The sequence below is a fragment of the Budorcas taxicolor genome, chromosome 5 (genome assembly GCF_023091745.1).
Source record: "Budorcas taxicolor isolate Tak-1 chromosome 5, Takin1.1, whole genome shotgun sequence".
Classification (NCBI taxonomy): domain Eukaryota; kingdom Metazoa; phylum Chordata; class Mammalia; order Artiodactyla; family Bovidae; genus Budorcas; species Budorcas taxicolor.
In genome coordinates, this window is record NC_068914.1 from 155,420,650 (window position 1) to 155,441,617 (window position 20,968).

At 42.8% G+C, this 20,968-nt stretch overlaps 1 protein-coding gene across 2 annotated transcripts in view; it reads right to left on the reverse strand.

Moving 5' to 3' along the window:
* The window catches only part of MRTFA (myocardin related transcription factor A), a 203,811-nt gene extending 183,061 nt beyond the window's left edge, over window positions 1-20,750 (reverse strand). For both annotated transcript variants that reach the window (XM_052641223.1, XM_052641221.1), the window contains exon 1: window positions 20,535-20,750. The gene's annotated coding sequence lies outside the window, so the exon portion shown is untranslated. The remainder of the gene's footprint in view (window positions 1-20,534) is intronic.
* Between the last annotated feature and the right edge of the window lie 218 nt (window positions 20,751-20,968).

Genomic DNA, 20,968 nt, shown 5'->3' on the forward strand with positions numbered 1-20,968 from the left:
TTTTGAAATGGGATGATCTTCTCTATAAAACATTCTTTGAAATTAATTCTATCATTTAGACGCTTCTGAGATTCAGACCGAGATTAACAACCTCCTACCCTAATTGAAGTTGAGACAGTGTGAAATGGTAACGACTGCTGGAATGAACATCGTGATAAATGTAAGGATCAAATGAAATCACAGAAGGGCTTTTTAGGGGTCATCTACCTTAATGCTCTTACAGAGGGAAAAAATTCAAAGATGTTAGAAAACTTGTTCAATATTACACAGCTAATTAGTGAAAAAATGAGGTTTTTTTAAAGTCCCAAGCCTACTGATGCCCTGCTGGCCAGCTGACCTCTCTCTACTAATAAAAGCTGCCACTTATCAGATAATTACAATGTCCCAGGGGCAGCACTAAGGGTTTCACATATGTGATCTCATTTAATCTCACCACAATCCTATGAGGAAGGCACTATCAAACCATTTTATAAATAAGGAAACCAGGATTCAAACCCAAGTCTGTCTGATGCCAAAGTCTTTGGTTTCAACCACTATACTATGCCTCTCTACTTTCCATTCATTCATTCATCAAATACTCGCTAAGCAACTCTAAGGGATCAAGTTCTGTCTCAGCCCTAGAGATACTAGTGATGCAGACAGACAAGGTCCCTGCGCTTATGGTAACGACTAAAAAACAAAAAAATAAAGCACTGCACGTATGACTGATAAGTGCTATGGAAGAACAGTAATGTGATAATAACTACAGAGGCAACATTATGCCACCAATCATATATGAAAACACTAAATATGTAAAAAGACTACCATCTCAGAGATGCCATTAGGATATCTACTAAAAAAACAAAACAAAAACAGAAAATAACAAGCATTGGTAAGGATGTAGATAAACTGGAATGCTTGTGAACTGTTGGTGGGAATCTACAAAGAAAGCAAATTTAATCTTAGATAGTGAAGTAACTAAACAAGATTCTGAGTCCTTAAAACATAATAGGGATTTGAAACAATATATTCTGAAAAGCAGATAAACCACTGTCCTCTTTCTTTAGCATGACACTAATTCTAGCACAGGCATACGCAGAAAACAAGCATAACAGATCTTTCCAAATTAAAATGGTAGAGAGGTCTGACAGAATGTGGTCCACTGGAGAAGGGAAGCGCAAACCACTTCAGTATTCTTGCCTTGAGAACCCCATGAACAGTATGAAAAGGCAAAAAGATAGGACACTGAAAGATGAACTCCCCAGGTCAGTAAGTGCCCAATATGCTACTGGAGATCAGTAGAGAAATAACTCGAGAAGGAATGAAGGGATGGAGCCAAAGCAAAAACACCACCCAGCTGTGGATGGGACTGATGATAGAAGCAAGGTTCGATGCTGTAAAGAGCAATATTGCATAGGAACTTGGAATGTTAGGTCCATGAATCAAGGCAAATTGGAAGTAGTCAAACAGGAGATGGCAAGGGTGAACATTAACATTCTAGGATTCAGCGAACTAAGATGGACTGGAATGAGGAAATTTAACTCAGATGACCATTATATCTACTACTGTGGGCAGGAATCCCTTAGAAGAAATGAAGTAGGCATCACAGTTAACAAAAGAGTCTGAAATGCAGTACTTGGATGCAATCTCAAAAACAACAGAATGATCTCTGTTCATTTCCAAGGCAAACCATTCAATATCACAATAATCCAAGTCTATGCCCCAACCAGCAATGCTGAAGAAGCTGAAGTTCTATGAAGACCTACAAGACCTTCTAGAACTAACACCCAAAAAAGATGTCCTTTTCATTATAGGGGACTGGAATGCAAAAGTAGGAAGTCAAGAAACACCTGGAGTAACAGGCAAATTTGGCTTTGGAGTACAAAATGAAGCAGGGCAAAGGCTAATAGAGTTTTGCCAAGAGAATACACTGGTCATAGCAAACACCCTCTCCCAACAACACAAGAGAAAACTCTACACATGGACCAACCTAGATAGTATATTCAAAAGCTGAGACATTACTTTGCCGACTAAGGTCCATCTAGTCAAGGCTATGGTTTTTCCAGTAGTCATGTATGGATGTGAGAGTTGGACTATAAAGAAAGCTGAGTGCCGAATAATTGATGCTATTGATGCTTTTGAACTGTGGTGTTGGAGAAGACTCTTGAGAGTCCCTTGGACTGCAAGGAGATCCAACCAGTCCATTTTGAAGGAGATTAGCCCTGGGTGTTCTTTGGAAGGAATGATGCTGAAGCTGAAGCTCCAATACTTTGGCCACCTCATGCGAAGAGTTGACTCGTTGGAAAAGACTCTGATGCTGGGAGGGATTGGGGGCAGGAGGAGAAGGGGACAACCGAGGATGAGATGGCTGGATGGCATCACTGACTCGATAGTCGTGAGTCTGAGTGAACTCCGGGAGTTGGTGATGGACAGGGAGGCCTGGCGTGCTGCGATTCATGGGGTCGCAAAGAGTCAGAAACGAATGAGCGACTGAACTGAACTGAGACACTGAAATGAGACTGATTATATTCTTTGCAGTCAAAGATGGAGAAGCTCTATTCAGTCAACAAAAACAAGACCAGGAGCTGACTGTGGCTCAGATCATGAACTCCTTATTGCCAAATTCACAATTAAATTGAAGAAAGTGGAGAAAACCACTAGACCATTCAGGTATGACCTAAATCAAATCCCTTATGACTATACAGTGGAAGTGAGAAATTGATTTAAGCGACTAGATCTGATAGATAGAGAGCCGGATGATCTATGGACGGAGGTTCGTGACATTGTACAGGAGACAGGGATCAAGACCATCCCCAAGAAATGCAAAAAGGCAAAATGGCTGTCTGAGGAGGCCTTACAAATAGCTGTGAAAAGAAGGGAAGAGAAAAGCAAAGGAGAAAAGGAAAGACATACCTATTTGAATGGAGAGTTCCAAAGAATAGCAAGGAGAGATAAGAAAGCCTTCCTCAGCATCAATGCAAAGAAATAGACGAAAATAATAGAATGGGAAAGACTAGAGATCTCTTCAAGAAAATTAGACACCAAGGGAACATTTCATGCAAGGATGGGCTCAATAAAGGATAGAAATGGTAGGGACCTAACAGAAGCAGAAGATATTAAGAAGAGGTGGTAAGAATACACAGAAGAACTGTACAAAAAAGATCTTCATGACCCAGATAATCACGAAGGTGTGATCACTCACCTAGAGCCAGACATCCTGGAATGTGAAGTAAAGTGGGCCTTAGGAAGCATCACTACGAACAAAGCTAGTGGAGGGGATGGAATTCCAGTTGAGCTATTTCAGATCCTGAAAGATATGTTGTAAAAGTGCTGCAGTCAATATGCCAGGAAATTTGGAAAACTCAGCAGTGGCCACAGGACTGGAAAAGGTCAGTTTTCATTCCAATCCCAAAGAAAGGCAGTGCCAAAGAATGCTCAAACCACCGCAGAATTGCACTCATCTCACACGCTAGTAAAGTAATGCTTAAAATTCTCCAAGCCACGCTTCAGCAATACGTGAACCGTGAACTTCCAGATGTTCAAGCTGGATTTAGAAAAAGCAGAGGAATCAGAGATCAAATTGCCAACATCCGCTGGATCATCGAAAAAGCAAGAGTTCCAGAAAAACATCTATTTCTGCTTCATTGACTATGCCAAAGCCTTTGACTGCATGGATCACAACACACTGTGGAAAATTCTGAAAGAGATAGGAATACCAGACTACCCAACCTGCCTCCTGAGAAACCTGTATGCAGGTCAGGAAGCAGAACTGGACATGGAACAACAGACTGGTTCCAAATAGGAAAAGGAGTACGTCAAGGCTGCATATTGTCACCCTGCTTTTTTAACTTATATGCAGAGTACATCATGAGAAATGCTGGGCTGGAAGAAGCACAAGCTGGAATCAAGATTGCTGGGAGAAATATTAATAACCTCAGATATGCAGGTGACACCACCCTTATGGCAGAAAGTGAAAAGGAACTAAAAGCCTCTTGATAAAAGTGAAAGAGGAGAGTGAAAAAGTTGGCTTAAAGCTCAACATTCAGAAAACAAAGATCATGGCATCCGGTCCCATCACTTCATGGCAAATGGATGGGGAAACAGTGGAAAGAGTGTCAGACTTTATTTTTCTGGGCTCCAAAATCACTGCAGATGGTGACTGCAGCCATGAAATTAAAAGACACTTACTCCTTGGAAGGAAAGTTATGACCAACCTACACAGCATACTGAAAAGCAGAGACATTACTTTGTCAACAAAGGTCCGTCTAATCAAGGCTATGATTTTTCCAGTGGTCATATATGGATGTGAGAGTTGGACTATAAAGAAAGCTGAGTGCTGAAGAACTGATGCTTTTGAACTGTGGTGTTGGAGGAGACTCTTGAAAGTCCCTTGGATGCAAGGAGATCCAACCAGTCCATCCTAAAGGAAATCGGTCCTGAATATTCATTGGAAGGACTGATGCTGAAGCTGAAACTCCAATACTTTGGTCACCTGATACGAAGAGCTGACTCACTGGAAAAGACCCTGATGCTGGGAAAGATTGAGGGCAGGAGGAGAAGGGGATGAGAGAGGATGAGATGGTTGGATGGCATCACTGACTCAATGGACATGTGTTTGAGGGAACTCTGGGAGTTGGAACACCAGGGAGGCCTGGTGTGCTTTGGTTCATGGTGCCGCCAAGAGTCGGACCTGACTGAGCGACTGAACTAGAACTGGAACTATCAGGATTACACACTACGCAATTTCAATCCCCACTTCTTTTTTCCTCATTCTCATATTCCTATTAACTTTCTTTTCATCAGTTCCTCTGATATCTTAGCACAGAGACAAACTCTTATAATTGTACAGGTACAGGCAGTTCATTAAGCTCTCTTACTGGACTCAGACTGCTGCTGTGGGAACTGCCTCCTCTTAAGTTTCTGGGCTATTATCAGATAGAGGCAACTCTTAATCTCCCTGGCTTCCTTTCCAGGGGCTTATGCCAAGAAAAGGTGGAGAAAAGACCTAGGTCCAGTTATCTAAAGTACTGTACTTCTAACCATTAGAAGTGGCTTTGAGTTGCACATTATTTACCTTCATAGTAGAATGTACTGTCAATATTCTTTGTTTTAGTTATTAAACTCACTTGGTACAGATCTTAGATACACAGAGAAAATAGTACAGCTACCCCTCCCCACTCTCAAGTGAACTACAATGTCAACAGGAAGAAAAGGTCTTGGTGAAAAAAAGAAATGTTAAGTAACAAAAAAAGAGAGAGAGAAATGTGAAATTCCCTGGAAGTCCAGAGGTAGGACTCGGCACAGGGGGCATGGGTTCGATCCCTGGTCAGGGAACTAATATCCTGCACATGACTTGGCCAAAAAAAAAAGAAAGAGAAGTAATAAGAGGGTACTACAGGGAGAGGCGAGTCTGAAAACAAGTTTGAGGCTGTACTGATCAAGGAAAGTTTTTCTGTAAAGTTAAGCCTCAGGCTAACTTTTAAAATGGCCAAGGACATAGTTTAGGGAAGGGGAGGAAGTTACTCAAAAATTCAGAGCAGCACTATCAAAGGAAGGTACCAATTATCAGAACAGAATGATAACTAGTGCTTTTTAAAGTTCTGGTTGAAAAAACATGTAATAATTCTGCTTTGTTGTTTAGTCACTAAGTCGTGTCCGACTTTTCTGCAACCCCATGGACTGTAGCCCGCCACGCTCCTCTGTCCACGGGATTTCCCAGGCAAGAATAGTGGAGTGGGTTGCCATTTCCTTCTCCAGGGGATCTTCCCGACCCAGGGGTCAAACCTGCATCTTCTGCACTGCAGGCAGAGTGTAAATGCTCAAGACAAAGAAACAGAAGCTGAAACAGATTCTAAGCAAGAAGAGCTTATCCAGTCTCTGCTTTTGTGCCAAACGTCATTTTCATATATACACATATACATATACATATGATCTGTCCTCAAGGTACTTTGGCCAGGAAAGGCCACTTAACTTCATAATAATGACTGGAGTCAGAAACTGCAGGAGGATGAGGATGGGATATCTTCTTACGACAGAGCTGCAACTCATTAAACAGAAATCTGAAGGCCTCCTACAGGCCAGGCACCCCTGCAGTGTACGTGTGGGTGGGGGTATAGATCAGCTGTTAGAAACTGGCTGACCTCAACCAAATTTGGCAGGCAAACAACTTTTGTCTAGTCCAGAGTGTTGACCTGTGCAGTATATTTTAAATAAACGCTGAGGCGTAACTTACTCACAATGCAATGCACACATGTGAAGTGTGCATTTCCAAGAAGGTCAGTGAGTTCTGACAGATGTAGACTAGTGTGCTGTCACCACGCCTGAGCAAGAAAAAACATTCCCATCGCCCCTCATGCCATTCTGCAGTCAGTGTCCACACTCATCACCAGGCCAGCCACTGGCCTCACTTTCCTTAGTATAAATTAGTGTCACCTATTCTAAAACTTCAATATAAATGAAACCATACAGTAAGTTCTCTTTCATCTCTTACTTTCACTCAACATGTTTTTGAGATTCATTCACACTGTTGCATAAACTGATAATCCACTGTTTTATCTATTGGTTTATCTATTGACCTTCCGATTATGGCATTTGGACTGTTTCCAGTTTTTTGGCTATTAGGTACTATGGAAATTAATGTGTCTTTCTGTGAATATGGTTTCATTTCTCTTTAATAAACACCAAAGTGCAGGATGGCTGGGTTTCATGGTAAGTACGTGTTTAACTTTAGGAGAAACTGACCAGTTGTCTTCCAAAGTGGTTGTACCATTTCACGCTCCCACCAGCAACATAGATTGACATTAGCTTTTCAAATCCTCACCAATACTTGGAATTTTTTTTTTTTTTTTTTTTTTTTTTTTTAGCTATCCTTGTGGGTATGAAGTGGTATCTCACTGTGTTTTTAATTTTTTCCCCCCCTGGTAACTAATGATGTTGGGCACCTATTCATATGCTTTCAGACATTCAAATATATTTTCCTCTGTGAAGGGTCTATTCAAACTTCTGCTCATTTTTAACTGGGCCATTTGTTACATTACTGAATTTTAAAATGTTTTATATATTCTGGACTTAAGTCATAGGTGTGTGTGTCTGTAATATTTCCTTCCAGTCTGTGATTTACCTTTTCATTTTCTTACAACGTATTTTGTAGAACAGAAACTTTTACTTTTGATGAAGGTCTGACTTACCAGTTTTTTTCTTCTATGGTTGGTTAGAGCTTTCTGGGTCCTAAAACAAACTTTGCTTTTTTCAAGGCCACAAAGATCTTCTCTTATAATTTTGCCTATACATTTTATGGCTTCAGTTTGTATACTTAGGTTTATGAGTCACTTCAAATTAATCCTTCTGCATAGTGTCAGATAGGGATTAAGACATTTCTTAACATACAAATATCCCTCCAACTGTTCGAGCAACATTTGTTGACAAGACTATCCTTTCCCCGCTGAATTATGTTTTGGCCTTTGCTGAAAAATCAACTGATCATATATGTCCCTTTCAAGACTCTACTGTGGTCAACGATCAACATGTTTTGTAATAACAATACCACAGTGTCTTGATTCGGAGAAGGCAATGGCACCCCACTCCAGTACTCTCGCCTGGAAAATCCCACGGACAGAGGAACCTCGTGGGCTGCAGTCCATGGGGTTGCTAAGAGTCGGACACGACTGAGCGACTTCACTTTCACTTCTCATTTTCATGCATTGGAGAAGGAAATGGCAACCCACTCCAGTGTTCTTCCCCGGAGAATCCCAGGGACGGGGGAGCCTGGTGGGCTGCCATCTATGGGGTCGCACAGAGTCGGACACGACTGAAGCGACTTAGCAGCAGCAGCAGTGTCTTGATTACTCTAGTTATACAGGAAGTCCTAAAATCAGGTAATTTAAGTCCTCTAGGTTTATTCTCCCACTTCTAAATAGTTTGGCTACTGTAAATTCTTCACAGTTTCACGTATTTTAGATTCAGCATGTCAATTCCCACACACACCCCAAGAAAAGAAGACTTCAGGAATTTAGTCTGTAAACACACTGCATCTTAACAGATTATTTTGGGACTACTGGACTGTTTAACAACACTGGGTCTTTCAAACCATTAACATAGTACATCTCCACTTACTTGAGTCTTCTTTAATTTTTCTCAGCCATGTTTTATAATTTTCAATGTAGAAGTTTTTTTATATTTTTCATTAAATGTATTCCTAAGTATAGAAAATTTTTCAATTCAAACTGGTTGTCAACATTTTAATACAGAGAAAATTCACAATTAAAAAAAATCCAGACTTCTGGCTCCCCGGGGAAAAAAATCAGAAGATCAGCAACTCTGGATCTGTATTTCCCAAATCCCAACAATAAATCAACACTGAGTACCAGCTGCCCTCTCTAGACAGGGCACGGTCTTCTCTCCAACTGCAGTAGTTCCTACTGTTCCATATAAAACCTCTGACCTATCCGATTCCATTCATATAAGCTATCTGCTTGGAACCTATAGACAGAGAAAGGCTAGGGAACAAGGACTGGTGATATGATTAGACCTGTATTTGAAACTTGGGCTTCGGTGTGGAGAAATGATTATGGTTAGAGGGAAGAATATGAGCAGGAAAATTAGCCAAGAATTTATTGAAGTGGTCCTGGAAAGGGCATGGCTTGGACTAGAGTGGCTTCAGTAGAAGAACTGAGAAGCTGACAAATAATATTTATAGAGTGATTATTAATAGAAATTGATGATGGAATGGATGAAAGGATACAAGAATATGTCAGAGATGACCCTTCTGAATTCTGGCTTATGAAACTTATGTAGACAGAAGCACCATTCACGGAAATGGAGAACACTGGAGTAGGAACAACTCTAACAAGAGGAAACGAAGGTTAAAAGTTTAGTTTGAAATGTAAATTTGAGATATCTATGAGACATCCCAGTAGAAGTGGCAAAGTGATTTGTATTAGAAAAGATAGACACATTTGGGGATCATCAGCATATAGCTGGTATTTAAAGCTATGGAACTAGATAAGATCTCTTATGGAGAGAGTAAGAGGTTTGAGGGTTTGAGCCAGAGTCCTGAGAAAATCCCACACTCGGGTCAGGGTGAAGGAGAGCTAGCAAGAGGCTGAGAAACTATTGCAGGAGAGGTAGAAAGAAGGGATAAGGTATTAGGTGAAGAACTAGTAGCCCCCCAGGCGCCTATGTCCATGGGCTTTCCCAGGCAAGAATACTGGAGTGGGTGGCCATTTCCTTCTCCAAGGGATCTTAACCACCCAGGGATCAAACCAGGGTCTCCTGCACTGGCTGGCGTACATTCTTTACCGCTGAGCCACCAGGGAAGCCCGAATAATGTCATAGCAGGAATAGAAAATGGTTCAAGAAAGAAAGTGATCAACTATGTTAAATACCACGAGAGGGAAAATATAAATGAAGATATCCATTCCTTCACTTTTTCATTCAAAAAATATTTATGAAGCACCTACTACATGCCAAGTATTGATGGTACTTAGGAAACAACAATAAACAAAACAAAGTAGCTGCCCTTGTAGAGACTATCTCTAGTGGCAGGAGACAGACAACAGACGCCGCGGGGTGAACAGTTCTGCGGAGCAAGTGAAGCAGGGTAAGGGAAATCGGGAATGCCTGGGCTATGGGAGTGAAGTGGCCTTTTTATACATGACGGTCTAAAAATGTGTCTGCTTGGTTAGGCTAAGGTCCCCAGTTATTCAAACACCAATCTAAGTGTTGCTTTTGAAGGTATTTTGCAAATGTGATTAACATTCATAATCAGTTGACTTTAAGGAAAGGAGATTATTCTAGATGGATCCAGGTGGGCCTAAATCTATCAGGTAAAAGGCCTTAAGAGCAGGTTTCTCAGAAGGAGAAATTTCACCTGTGGATACCAACTTCAGTTTCTGCTGAAAGTTCCAATCTGTCCTTCTTGACAGTCTAGCCTATGAATGTTTCAGTCGCCTAGCCAGCCACCACAACCATGTAAGGAATAAATCCTTACAGTAAATCCCTTAATCTCCTACTGGTTCTGTTTCTCTGGTTGAACAATGACTGATACAGACTTTGGTATCTTGAAGTAGGGTGCTGCTATAACGAATTCTTTAAAATATGGAATGGGACTTTGAAACTGAACACTACATGGAAGCTGGAAAGATTCTGAGAAGCTAATTTAAAGAGCTTGCTGCTGCTGCTGCTAAGTCGCTCAGTCGTGTCCAACTCTGTGTGACCCCAGAGACAGCAGCCTACCAGGCTCCTCCATCCCAGGAATTCTTCAGGCAAGAACACTGGAGTGGGTTGCCATTTCCTTCTCCAATGCATGAAAGTGAAAAGTGAAAGTGAAGTCGCTCAGTCGTGTCCAACTTTTAGCGACCCCATGGACTGCAGCCCACTAGGCCCCTCCGTCCATGGGTTTCCAGGCGAGAGTACTGGAGTGGGGTGCCATCGCCTTCTCCATCTGAGCCTAGATTGTCTTAAACAGATTGTTCATAGAAATATGGATGCCGAAAACACTCCTGTAAGAGCTCAGGAGGAAATGAGAAGCACAACAGATAAAGTCTATCTCATTTAAGAGAATACATATGTTACCATAAACAGAAAGCTGGTAAAAAACAAACATTAAAGGTGCTTCTGGTAAGAGCTCAGAAGAAAATGAGGAACATTATTAAGAACCGAAGGGAAAATAATCCTTTTTAGATAGTGGCAAAAAAAAAAAAAAAACCTTATGTGAATTCTGTCCAGGAGTTGCGTGAAAAGAAGTTGGATATTTATCAAGGATAAGCAATGAACTTCAGTATTTAGCTAAGGAGATTTTCAAGCAACAAGCTGAAGGTGAGACCTGGTTTTTTCTTGTTGCTTATGGCAAAAGGCAAGAGGAAAGATAAACAGATGGGCGAAATGTTAAAAGAAACCAGGACATGATGATTTGGGAAATTCTCAGCTTGTCTAGATCACAAAAATGCTAAAATTAGGAGACACTCAATTAAGAAAGCACTGCTATGGAGAAAAGCCAAGAGTGTGTCTGGACAACCTTTCATTAGTGCTGAAAGATTACACATGTGACTCAGGGACCCCTCACCCAACCACCTAAGCAGAAGCTAGGAAGCAATATGAGACGGGAGGACCTTCTTGTCTAATGACAAGAATCCCTGAGATATACACAGGAGACTCAAAAGGTTTCTGAGAATGTTTTATCAGCAGAAACACTGCCAGCCTGGCCTGAAAGGGGCAGAAAGAGAATAAAGTAAAAGAAAGACTGTCAGACTACCAAAATTCTACAGGCAATTTAACTACTAATAAAACAACTCAGCTGAAAACATGCGCTACTTACCCTTCAAGAAAAAGTAAGGATAACTCAAAGAACTGAGACTTGGGCCCAGAAGCCAGAGCCACAGGCCCAGAGGGCAGGGTCCCTAGCCACAGAAGATTACTTCCAGGCATTACAACCTGAGAAATTTTCCCTGCTGAATTCTGAAACTGCCTGGGACCAGTGACACACTTATTTCTTGTATCTCCTCCTTTCTGGATTTGGGGATGTCCATGACAGTCATATTTTGCATGTCCCACCGCTGTATTTTGGGAACACATAACTCGTTTTCTAGTTTCCCAGGCCCAAAGATAGAAATTCTTCCCCAAGATGGATCACACCCAGAGTCTCACCTCCACCTGATTTAGATGATGAGATTTTGGACTTTTGAGCTGATGATATTTAGATGAGATTCTGGACTTGATGCTGCAATGGGTTGAGACTCTGCTATGTCTGAATGGGATGAATGTATCTTGCTTGTGGGACAAATATGAATCTTTGAGGTTCAAAGGGCAGAATGCGGTAGACTGAAAACAGTACCGTAAGAGATAGCCACATCCTTCATATCCTAACACTGGAACTTACATGTCAGAAAAGGAGGGTGATCTTTGCAGCCGTGATTCAGCCAAGGATCTTGAGGGAAAAAACATAAAATAACTGCACAATGATGGAGCAATTATCCTGGATTACCTGGGGGAGACTTAAATGCAATTTATTTATAAATGGGGCAGCGAGAGATGGGACAACAGAGGAGAAGACATGCAGAAATGCTTGAAAATGCCAGCCCTGAAGACTGAAGAGATGCCACCGCAAGCCAAGGAACGCCAGCAGTCACCAGAAGCTGGGAGAGGTGAGGAGCAGACTCCCCTAAGACTTCTAGAAGGGCTGCGGCTCTGCAGCTGACACCGTGATTTCAGCCCAGGGAAACTGGTTTTAGACATCTGACCTTCAGAGCTGTCAGAAAATAATTATGCAGTGTCTTTTGAAGACACCACGTTTCTGGTAATTCGTTGTAGCAGCCACAGGAAAGTAATACAGATGGCTCAGACTAGGGAGGTGGTAAGAAGTGAACAGATCATGCATACGGAAGAAGCTAAGAGGATTTGCCAATGGAGTGAATGTCAAGTGGGAAAGAGAGAGAAGATGACTCCAAAGCTCTGACCTGATTGACCAGAAGAAACGTTACCACTTCACTTTCATTCATTCAACGAGCGTTTCCTGAGCATTTATCATAGGCCCTGCCAATCACTATGCTGCATGCCAGGAACAGAGCCATGAAGAGACAGCCTTGTGAAGTTTACAAGGAGAGAAACATACAGCAACTACACGACAACTCAGCTGCAATTGGGACTTGTGCTACAAAAGAAAAAGCCTGGGTGCTATGAAACCTGACAAGAATTAAATGCCTATTATGTGCTAAATGCTTTACACGTAACTTCATTTACCTCTTACATCTATCCTACGAGGAAACAAGAGATTGAGAAAGATTAATTCCCTTGCCCAAGACCACAAAGCCAATGAGCAGTAGAGCCGCAGTTGAGAACAGGTGCATTCAACTCTAACACGCATCACTACTATCTCCAAACAGCAGGGAAAATCTACTAGGCTTTAAAAAAAAAAAAAAAGAGAGTGGCCAGAAGGAAGAGGAACTGTCATGCAAATACAGTTTTGGGAATTCCTGCTCTAGAAAGAGCTTTCTAAGCTCACTTGATGAAGGTGAATTTTGGAGGGTATTCAAAAATCCCTTAACACTCTCCAAATAGAACAAAAGGTTACACTATAATTAACTCAGTTTTATTTAGGCACCCAACAGGTTATTAAACTCGTTGAAAATAAAATGTCATGAATAGCTTGTCCAAATCCTACAAGCCATACCGTTTCCACGCATATTGTTTCTGCGAGATTCACCTTCAGAATCAGCTTTCAGGTGAAGCCAAAAGAGGGGCGAGGGGGAGGTCAATTACGCTCCAGAGTGACTGAGTCAGGAACATGATTAAACAAATAACTGATTCAACGCATACAAAGACTCATGACAGATAGCACACGTATGAACCACACCGTCCTATGAACTTCTACTAAGGAAATATTTTTAAATTTATTTAATTTCAAATTACTAGCCTATGATCTCATTATACTCTTGGCTCCCTTTATTCCTATTCCAGGACCACACACCCTGAACACCCCCAGCCCAGGAAAAAAAAAAAATCTGAAGAGAAAGGAAATAGCAACAAGATGATGCGAAATGATTCGCGGAATCCATAAAATATAATTTAAAACACCACGCCATCTTTGCCTTCACTGCATGACCTCAGGGCATTAAACTGGTATGTAAGAATTAAAGAACGTAACGGTCCCCGAATGGAAACTTCGGTTCAAGTGATTGCTCACAGAAAGTGATTATGACACGTATCAAGGATAAGAAAGAAAACAGCCCAAACTCTTCATTTCTCAATTCTTTCCCCATCTCTACCTTAAAAAAAAAAAAAGAGAAAAGCCAAGACAACATATATGTGGCAAATTTTAAAAGACTTTAAAGATATCCATCATTTAATAAAATAGAAAATCAACAATAAAGCCAGTTTCGACTACGATAACACCATTCTAATACCAACATGCAATATGGCGTGTCCTAAAGTATGAGAGGGCAAATTTCCACATTCCTGTCAATTCTGTGGTAGTGAAAATATGTACAAATTAACCACGATTAAGAGACTCTGGCCTAAGTTACACCATTTACAGTTACAAAGATACTGAAACACTGACCAAAAAATTTAAATTTGAATATTTTGGTATGCCCTTATTTAGTCAGTATTTATTGTGCAACTTAAGTGAAGTCACTATTACAGCTTTCCATTTCAGGAACGGCAGTAAGATATTGAATGCATATAAGGAATATTCCAAAGAACATTTTAAGAGCTATAACACTGTGATTACTACCATAAAAAATTCTCACTGTATAGACACTTTCACTAACTATGCAAAAGAAAGGGAAAAGGAACAAACATTTACTGGAGGCACAGGACTTGGCAACTGAACAACAACATACAATGGGGGGGAGTCACCATCTTTAATTCACAGACAGACCCTAGTTCAGATCTTGACTGTGGTAATTTAGTTTCTCTCTCCAAGCTTCTGTACCGTCATCTGCAAAATGGTGCTGTTACTTATTTCACAGAGCTGGTGGGAGGATTAATGAGGTAACACAATGACTCATAAAGCACACGTCCTGTTACTCACCTTTACATTTCTCCATACTCATAACAACCTCATGTGTTAAGAATTATTAACTCCATTTTACAGATGAGGAAAGCGAGTCACAGAAGGTTAGGTGGTGCGTCTAGGGTTACACAACTGCTAACTGTTAGTATCTAGCTCTGCTCCTGCCCTTACACTTGACATGTTACCTCACTAATTATTTTACTCTCTCTGGATAGGAAGTTTAGAATTTTTTTTTTTCCAAATTATACCCGGGATACTTTTGACTTCCTTGGTGGCTCAGACCGTAAAGCGTTTGTCTACAATGCAGGAGACCCAGGTTCAATCCCTGGGTTGGGAAGATTCCACCAGAGAAGGAAACGGCAATCCACTCTAGTACTATTCCCCGGAAAATCCCACGGACAGGGGAGCCTGGTGGGCTACAGTCCATGGGATCGCAAAGAGTCGGACACGACTGAGCGACTTCACTTTCACTTTTAATTTTGATACCAAAACAAACATTTTTCAGAAAACCAAACTGACCTTTAATTCTCATAATTTCAGAGGTCAAAAACCTGAAAATAGCCCACCTGTTTTCAAATTCAGTAACAGAGGATACACTCCAGATTTTAAAATGAGCTACCCAAATTACTGATTACTTGTACTCATTTATACAGAGGATGACTTCTTAATGCTTATTAACAAGAGTAAGTGAAGAAGCGAATGAATCAAATATACCACAAAAGGAAAAATACGGTATCTGAAGAAAAGAAAGAAATTTTTTTTCACAACTCTGTCTTCCTAGGATTCTTTTGTTATTGCTGTGTGAGCTTGTCTTAAACAAACGGTGAGGAACTGCTCCAGTTTAGCCACTAGACGGTTGTGGAACTTCAAATCATTTAATTTCTCAGAGCCTCCCTTCAACTAAACAATGCGAGTTGGACTTGAGTCACTGAACCGCAGAACTGAAGGCAACTTAAGCAATTGGCTCCACCCAAGGACTGAACTGAAGGCACCCTGGTGGCTCAGATGGTAAAGAATCTGCCTGCAATGCAGGAGACCCAGGTTCAATCCCTGGGTCAGGGAAGTTCCCTAGGGAGAGGGCATGGCAACCCACTCCAGTCTTCTTGCCTGGAGAATTCCATGGACAGAGAAGCCTGACAGGCTATATAGTCCATTGACTTGCAAAGAGTCATACACAACTGAGAAATGAACACTAGCAACTAACTAAGGCACCCTGGCAGGTCGACCAATTTCTGCTTCAACATCTTTAGCAACATGGAGTTCACTTATCTTTCCTCTTCACAGAAGTGATAAGTTAATAACTTTAAGAATTTTGCAGATTCTTCTGTGACTCAGTCACAAAAGTTCTCATTCTAGGTATTTTTACTTTGGGGCCTAGATCCACCTCTAAGCTCTCTTGAAGCCTGTGAAACTAAGAACTGCTTCTGACTAAACCCATTCTGCAGACAAAGGGCCTAGGAATTTAGAGGGACAACAAGAGGGTATGAGATACCCTTAACACATTATTGACCAGAGACATACTAATGCCACAGGCATTAGTTTCTGCGAAAATATCCCAGTCAACATGTGTTAATGGGCAAAATGCGCACCTCCTGAGGTCTTGTTTACCTGTGGAGTTCAACTAATAAAACCACTGCTTTCACTCTAACTGGCGAAATGAAATCTATCAAGATGTAGGTATCTGAACTGGAAAAAGTGATGCTGAAGCAGCAGTGACTGACATCTAAATGCCTCCTTCTGAATACATCATTTTATACTCATTCATCTCTGCCTCCAACCTCATTCACTCATGTCGGTTCTGTGTCACTGCCAAAAAATAACCAGGATGATGATGATGCGTGTAAAGGTGTTCCAGGGACTTGGCATATTTAAGGTTTTCGATCCTCAGAGCAGAATATACAGCAGGCATCATTATTATCACCGTTTTTCAGTTAGTGAGTCACTTGAGAAGATAAAGTAGAAATATCACAGTACCACACAGAGCTGGCAAGCGGTGGATCCAGGACTCGAACCCAGACGGTCTGGCTCTAGTATTTTTCCTCTTAACTACTCACACTCTCTAACTGCTTGTCTATCTCTCTGATAAGCGACTGTTTTCTTCAACATCAGAAAAATGACTCCACCTTCACCTTATACATAAAGATCAAATATTTGTCCTTAGTGTCAGTGCTGGTCTAGGCTACTTAAAAAGGTGGCCCTAATTCAGTGTCCATCTCCATAGCTGAGCCTACCACGTGGAAGGCACGCAGGAGGCACACAATGAACATCTGCAACTATCTATTCAAACAATGAAAACTTTCCCAATTCCCTCATCAACCCAAAGGTATCTCTCCCTCCTCTGAGTCCTCCCGCCCCTCTCCCTCTCTCCCTCCCCGACCCGGCACCCCGTGCTTTCTTCCAACACTTAGCTTTTTCTGTGCTTCCCACTATGGCAGCCAGCCTCCAAGCTGACCCCCAATGACCCTCACCTCCTGGTATTTACATCCCTGGGTAGTTGCTTCCTGCAACGAGTGGCCTGCAGAATGCTGGAGAAAGGATGGTATGTAGTCACACACTGAAGCCAAGTCATAAAAGACGATGCGGCGTGGCCTACTGGATTACTCGCTCAGGGGGAAGCCACTGGCCGTGCCAGGGGGGCAGGCAAGTAGCTCTGTGGAGGGGCCAAAGTGGAGAGAAAGGGAGACCTCCCCCCACAGCTGGCATCAACTTGCCAGCCATATTGATTAGCCTCCCTGACGGAGGATCTGCCAGCCTCAGTCAAGCCTTTGGAGGACTGCAACCCAGCTGACATATTACTGCAATCTCTGGAGATCCCCTGAGCCTGAAACCACTCAGCCCATCTGCTCCTGAACTCCTAACTCACAGAACCTGTGAGAGGTAATAAATGTTTACTGCCATCTTAAGCCCTATCTTTGGGGATAACTGTTACATGGCAATTGACAGCAGTAGACAGCTAACAGCAGACACTTACTCCCTAACACTGGAAGCTCCTTAAGAGCATAGACTGTTTTCTTAATTCTCAGAGCTCCCTGAAGCCTTAGAAATAAACAGTGCCCATATTTGTTGAACTGTGCCAGCAGACTATTCCCCTTTGTCCACTGTTCCTTTTCTTCCAAAATGTATCCGTTAACTATTCCCTTTGCCTAAAGTACTTTATCTGTACTCTATCAATGTCCTCCCTTTTCTGTCTCAAAGGCCTTCTGAAATAGACTTCTGAGCTTCTGCTATGTCCCAGAACCGCTCTTGAAGCTGACAACAAAACAAAGAAGCATCCTTGCCCTTATGGAGCTTACAGTCCAGTATATGCCCTTGCCATAGTGGTCTCTCTAAATATAATACAACAACCTTTGTTAACAGGACTTCAAAATTCTAGTTTCCCCTTTGTAAAATTTAAATATTCAAAAATTGTTTCACCCCTTTCATCGTGTCTATTTAATTTGCTGTATGTCTGCATATGTTTTTCTTTTATATTTAAATAAATATTGAAGCTGCAGCCTCAAGAAAAGTCCATACCTGTTTACTTCCTAAAGTGCCCCCACTTAAATCTGTCTCCGTATTCTCTGTTCTTACTGAATGTTTTCATGGTTCATGATTTTTAGCAAATATCCCATTTATAAGTGTAAAATAAATACCATTTGATTTTTTTTAAATAGCCTATATTCATTATACAAGTCCAAGCAACTCAAATATGAATTTGTTTCACAGAAAGCAGTTTTTAACTGAAGTATATTGTATTATTTAGTACTTCTACAACAAAACAGAGTGTTAAAAGAAAAAAAAAGCTCACTACACTTTTAAGTTAGGAATTCCAGTCCTGGCTCAGTCACTCACTGTGTAACCTTAGACAAATTCTTTAACACCCTGAGCCTCAGTTTCCATATCCTGAAGTGGAAGCAAAATCTACCTCACAGAATCACTGTGAGGATTAAGCAATGCATTAAAAGCCTAGCTTGATGCCTGTCACGTAGTGAGCATCGCAGAATGTCAGTTTTCTTTCCCCTTACCTAGGGCTTGTACTTATGGTCCAAACAGTTGTCAGTTTTTAAGTTTAGTTATTCCTCTCTGGAATGATCTTCCTCTCTTTCATCTCATGAAAAAAAGATTCAGCTCAAAGGCCATCCTCTCCTTGAAGTCCAAAGGAAACGGTCCCTCGACTCTCCCACATAGTTCTGGGTTTGCACCTGGGGTTTGCGTCAGTGTGTTACAGTTATCTGTCACTTTCCGTCTCTCCCACTAGACTGTGAGTTCCTCATGAGGAGGGAACATACACCTCACTCATTTCATAGCCTCAGCTTTTAGAAGAACACCTGGCACGTTACAGGCATGAAACAAAAACTGAATGAATGAATGAAGTCACTACTTAAGCAGTACCCATATCACCTCCTGGGTGACCAAACTTTGTGTTTTTGCCCTTTATGGGCCGAGATGCTCCTCTGTGCTTCTGAATCCCTTCCTCATAACACTCGACATAGCACTAAGGACTCAGAAAGTCTGCAATAAATACTTTTTGGCGTATGCGATACAGAACACTCTCACATGATTTCCTTCTAAATAAAAAATGGTATCCTGATGGATGTAGCTTTTGGAAGCCTTTTTAAACAGGAGCTCTTCTTAAGAGTTACTGGCAAAGAACTGAAGCAAATGCTGGAACTATACTACAGCCGCTTTTCCTATGCATGTGTTTTTGAAAAAAGCAGTAATGGTTCGCTTCTTTCTAAAACATTTCATTAAGAAACTGAGGATCATAGAGCCCTTTGCTTCACTGTGAAAAACGCAAACACCACCAGGCAAAATTTAGCTTAGGAACTTTCAGCCAAAGGTTCCCCACCCTACAGTCATAGGGCTGTGGGCCAGCTGGCTGTCACCTCATCCCTGGGAGGTGGCTGCTTTTCAACAGTAAAACTGCATAAGTGAAATGTGGAGTCTGCGGGGGATCTTCCAAAGTAAGACACGCAAATTTAACTTATTTTAAATAGAGATTCTGCTTCAGACCTTGGCTTCAGGTGGAAAAGACCCTGAAAAGAGCTCAAAAACCGGCAACTCGGGGGCGGGCGCATTTCAGACATCTTATAGATTTTTAAGTATGTAAATATGCCGGACGCTAGGTGTAATTTCACTGCTAGAGTCAAGTGACGTATTTCACATTCCTGTCTACACACACTTCATGCCAAGCATAGGCTAATAAGCAGTTAACTGTCCACCAAACTGCCCTTTAGTTATGCTGCCTAACAGAGAGAAAACAGAAACCCTGACAAAGCCAAGTTGGGCTGGTGCTTACACACACATGCTAGTCTATCGTGGTTCTCAATGTCGTAAAAACAAACACTGCTTGGGCCTTTACTAAGGTGGGCAAGCGCAGTGTCAAACATTTTAACTCCTACAACGACCCCATGATGGATACTATTATTACCCCCAATTTTCAGATGAGGAAACTGAGGCTCAAGATTACACAGCTGGCAAATGGCAGGTTTGAGAGGCTGACTCGAAAACTCCAGCCCTAGCAACTACAGAGGATCGATGCTGCTGCATTCTCGCCAGGCTAGGGAACATACTAGAAGTGTCCTGGCAAACATTTTGTTGGACGGGAAAGTTTCAAATCTGCCAGATCCCTTACACCTGGCAGCATTCAGGCAGCCGCACAGGCATCAACAAGTCCAGGTGAGACTTCCTTGCTTGGGAATCCTGGGAACTGCACATGGATCCTAAGGGTCTACACAAGACCCAGAAGAAAGCGTCCAACAGACACCTGGTCCCTGCAGTCACGAAACGCCCCGGACGCCACGGGGGCGGGAACCTCCGTGCCTCCACACCCCCGCGGCCCGGCCCAGCCGCACAGGTGCACCGACAGCCCGCGCCCCCATGCCGCCCGTCCCGGCTCTACGACCCCGGCCTGGGGAAGCGGGGCGACGGTGAGGAAGGGGCCGAGGGGCGAGGCCGGCTCACAGCCGGACCCCCGGAGGGCGCGCGCGGCGGGGTCGCCCGGAGAAAGGATGCTCGGGGCGGGGCTGCGGTGGGGGAGGGGTCCCCTGCCCGGACTCTCACTCACCGCCTAGCTCTCCTCCCGGCCCGGGCTCCGCGGCGGTCCCCGCTCCGGCTCTCAACCGCGCGTGTCTCCTCGCGAGGCTCAGCGTCCAGCCGGGACGCGCGGAACTATGGATAAGTCGGCGCGAGCGGAGGGCGTGCAGCGAGCGGAGCTGAGCGGGTGGGAAGGATGGGACGGTCGCGCTCACCGCTGCCGCCGCGGGGACACCACAGACACGGCCTCGGCCGGCTCCTCTCAGGCACGGAAGCTGCGGGTCCTCCTACCACACCCGCCTCCCGCCCCACCTCCACGCCACGCCCGCTGGAGGAGTGACAGCAGTGCTGACCAATCTGAGGCCTCGTGGAGGCCGGGAACCACGGACTAAAAGGAGGGAGGGGACGGGAGGGATACAAGCGAGGCCAGCGTGGCGGCGGGACTTCCTGTGACTGACGGCCCAG